Source organism: Equus asinus, chromosome 3 (genome assembly GCF_041296235.1).
Source record: "Equus asinus isolate D_3611 breed Donkey chromosome 3, EquAss-T2T_v2, whole genome shotgun sequence".
Classification (NCBI taxonomy): domain Eukaryota; kingdom Metazoa; phylum Chordata; class Mammalia; order Perissodactyla; family Equidae; genus Equus; species Equus asinus.
Genome location: NC_091792.1, coordinates 110,161,744 through 110,166,003, shown reverse-complemented (window position 1 = coordinate 110,166,003; position 4,260 = coordinate 110,161,744). Strand labels below are relative to the sequence as shown.

Below are 4,260 nucleotides of genomic sequence, written 5' to 3'. Positions count from 1 at the left end.
ACTCATATTAAAAGCAGTCCCTTAATAAAAACTCATAATGCTTTGACTTTTAGTTTGTTTTTAAAACTAAAATTTGTTTCTATTAAATTACTGCACACACAGATAAAAAGCAAAATATGCAAAAGGATTTATGATTAACATTATCGGTTTTCTTCTTTCCTTCCCCATTCTGTTTAATTTTACTGTTCATTAAACACCAATTTTACCAATTTTTACTGCTATTGGTTTTTGTTTTTCATGTAACCCATATTTATGAATGGCATAGTCATGCAACTAGGTGTGGCTTTTTTTTTTTTTTATCAAATTTAGACCTTATTCATTGCCTTCCTACTTTGTTCCATGAGGACATAAGTCATTTACGCCACTGCCCATTACCTCTCACCATCCCATCCCCAATATGGTAATATTATTAATTTCTTTATTTGCTAATTTTATAATCTGCTTATAACCTTATTTCTCACTTCAAAAATATAGACAATTGGTTTTGGGTTTGGGGGTTTTTTTGAGGTCACGATGTCTATTTATTCCCCACACATTATGCTTGTCACCATGGCTAGCACTCAAAAGTTATGACACATCTCGCCGGACGTGTGACGGACTGCAGGTAGCCGGCGACAGCCCGTCTTCCTATCAGATACCTACGACACACGCCACATGGCACTGGGTCTACCTCGCAGATGGCGAGGCAACTGGGGAGCCTCCAATGAACCAGTCGCCAGTGCTGCCGCTGATGCAGTGGCACCAGATCGCTCCTCCTTCCCACCTCCTGCCTGAGCAGGGGCCGTGGGGCCATCCACAGTGGCCCACGGCCTGGGCAGGTTGCCTAGGCTGGCTTGCCCTCCCTACAAGCAGCTCCAGTGGCTACTTGGCAATCTCAGGCCAAGGCAGGTGGCACCAGGGACCCTCGCCAGCCCCCACCCCTGAATAGGAGGGGAGAGCTGGCCAAGGACCCAGATGCCACAGGCGGCAGGACCACCTGTAGGCAGAAGGGCAGTCGGCCAGGACACAGACAGGCTGGGACGGGCTTGGGGACCACGCCAAAAGGTGACGATCATGTCCCTGGAGGTCTGTCGGCCATGAGTACTGGGAAAAGAGGATTATAGATCAGACATGTGTCCATCAAAATGCTCGATTGGAAGAAAACTCCCAGAAACTGGTCCTGCGCACCCCAAGATGTCCTGGTTTCCCTCCCGCCCGACAGGGTGCAGGGCAATGGAAATCTCTTTTAGGAGAATGCAACTAAAAAGTTCCACACGTGAAAACCCGTGTCCGAGGGCCGGAGCGGGCAGTGAGCTCCTCCGAGCAGGCGCCGCCGGGTGGCCAAGGCCGACTCAGGAGGCGGCTTCTCGTGGGGCTCAGGAGGCCCCCGAAGACAGACCAAGGGTGGCGGGGCTGCAGAAAGGGGCTTCCGGAGCCGCGGGTGCTCCCACCCATGTGGACTGACATAAAATCGGCGCTTCTCCAGCAGCAGCGCGAGGACGATCCCTGCCCTGGAATATTCTAGGAAATACTTTAGCGACTGAGTTTTCAGGAGGTTAGGAGGGAGATCAGTGCTGGTCTACGTTCACAGCTTGCTGGCTCTTTTTCGAGAAGGCTCTGAGGACTGTGAAAGATTACAAAAAGGGAGAGAAAAGCGAAGGAAAAAGCTAAGAAGAATAAAAATCTATCTTAAGATGCAAGTTCAATTTCTTTTTCTTTCTCTCTCTCGGGCAGTCCAATGGCAGAAAAAAAAGGAAAACGCAAGAAATCTTCCAGTCGTGGGGAAGAACCCATGACCGCTGCGAAGGTGGGTGGTCATTCCTGCGGGTCGTCGTCGCTGGCACTGGGGATCCAACTGCGGATCTGATTTCGGAGCTGTTCTATCAACTCGGGATCCTGCTGCTGCATCTGCTGAGCAAACTGCTGGCCCGCCTGGATGAGACTGGCGAGCTCGTTCTGCAAGGGGCTGGTGCTTGGAGTCCCCAGGAGGTTGTGGCTGCCCAAAATCATGCCGGACCTGAGCTGTCGAAGTGGGGATTGTTCATTAGGTTTGATGCCATGCTCAAGAAACTTGGGTTGTTCAGCAGGCCCACGATGTCCAAGCTGCGGACATCTCCCGGGGGCTGCGCGCCTCTCTCAGCTCCGGTTCACTATGTTGAGGTGGGACTTGTACTTGTCGTTGTCGGGATCCAGCTCCAAGGCCTCCTGCTCCTAGTAGGCCTCGGTGTGCTTGTTCAGACTGGAAAGCGCCAGGCCCATCCTGCCGTAGCTTTGGCTGTAGGACGGGTCTGTGCAGAAGGCTGCTCGCAGTCCTGCCCCGTCCTCTGTAGTCCCCCAGTCGGCTGTAAATTGCAGCTCTGTTACAGAAACACATGGCACTGGCCATCAGCTTAACGGCTTTGCCTTCGAAAGGAACGGCAGCTTCAAAGTTTTTTACTTTCTTCTGCTTGTTTCCTTCTGTTTGGAGGTATTCTGCCCCGGCAGAGTCCTCTTCCAAAGGCAGAGTTTGCTCCTGGCTCCGCAGGTCCTGTGGCATCTCCTTGCCCTCAGCGCTGCTTCAACTATTTCTGGAAGAGTGTGAGGGAGTGCAAGGTTGCCGTCTTCCACCGTCACCCCAATGACGGTCTCCAGGCACTGGATGGTCACGTCCAGGCTCTCCTGGGCGTCAGACGAAAGTGCCTCGTGCAGGAGCTGGCCGTGCAAGAACTGGTGATAGCGTAGGCCAGGTGGGTCGTGCTGTCTATTTTGAGATGGGGAGTCAACGCCCGGGGATCTTCAGGATCTTTCAGGCGGCGGAACCCCCAGCCACCAACGCTGCGCATGCGCACCGCAGCGCCCACGCAATTGTTCTTGTGCAGTAAGATTACTACGTGTCTCTACCTTCCTGGGCTTATCTTTCCCTGCCTTCTAACTTCTAATTTTGATTACCTCTACTTTACTACTTCTGAAGTTTATAATATTTATATCTGGTTCTCTAATCACAATCAGTTCTTCATTGTCATATCTATAGATTGATTCTAAATGCTGAAAATAGAGTGGGTACTGCTGGCGGTTTTGTTCACTGTACTGAGCTGTGATGAGATTTTTCTCTTGCAAAGCTTTTTTGTTTGTGGTTCTACTTTTACTCTAAAGATACCAAAATTGCCTTTCTGTTTGTGTATGTGTTAATAATCTTTATTACCTCCTTAAGTTGTTCCAGATTTTCAAGAAAAGTGTAAACTCTCTGGAATCCCATTTTTCCACCATCTACCTCCAGCCAGATTATTACTTTAAGTAACTCTGTGATAAAAAGTGGAGAGGTTTACTTTCTGAGTCCTTAAATGCTAAAAATAAAATTTTGCTCATACAAAATTCTAGGTTTAAAATCATTTTCCTTTGGATCTTTGAATCATGTCCTGTTGCCAGTCTGATTCCCATTTCTTTTTAATCTATTTTTTCTTTACAGAAGTTTTAAAATCACCTGTTTACCCTAAATATTAAAAAATATCACAGTGTCATTCTTTTTTACTTACCTGAGTGTACACTTAGCAAGCCTTCTGTCTCTTGCTCCTTTTTCATAGCACCCTATTCTTGTTTTATAGACTGCAATATTTTCTCAAATCTATTTAACTAGAGATATTTTTAAATTTTGTTTTTTCCCCTAAATTATCCCTGTTTCCTCTCATTTCTTTTTAAAAATATCTTTATATTGGTGTCTTGTATATCCAAGAATCTTAGTTATTTTGTTTTATTTTGTTTTGTTTTATTTATGCAAGGAATAGAGTGTGCCTCTTTAATTTTTGACTTATTTGGAAAAATTTTATTTTTTCCAACCATCTAACATATCTTGTGACATGAACTATTATCTATACACTAATAATGAGCTTCCAATTTGTGTCTCCAGTCAGGATCCCTCCTCTCATCTCCAGAGTCAGAAAAAAATTGCTCACTCAAATCATTACTTGATTCTAACTATCTCATTCTTAACCTGTCCCAAAATAAATTCCTAATACCACTAAATTTTCTCCTCTTACATTGTTCTTATCCTCCAGGGTTTAGTCCAAAAACCTGTAGCCTCGTATCTGGTCTCCCTGCTTCCACCAGTATTTCCCTAGGGCTCGCACTCTACAGAGCACTCGCAGTGACCATTTTAACACATAAATCAGATCATGTCACGCTTTTGCTAAAAATTCTGAAAATATGTAAAAGTCCAAAAAGCCCTCCTACATCTGATAGTCTGAATTCATGTACACAGATTTTCTTTCTCTTCTCATCTCCAGCCACTCTTTCCCTCACTCACTC

At 46.1% G+C, this 4,260-nt stretch overlaps 1 pseudogene; it reads right to left on the bottom strand.

Moving 5' to 3' along the window:
- Positions 1-1,794: 1,794 nt before the first annotated feature.
- Positions 1,795-2,801, bottom strand: LOC106831091 (small glutamine-rich tetratricopeptide repeat-containing protein alpha pseudogene; annotated as a pseudogene).
- Between the last annotated feature and the right edge of the window lie 1,459 nt (positions 2,802-4,260).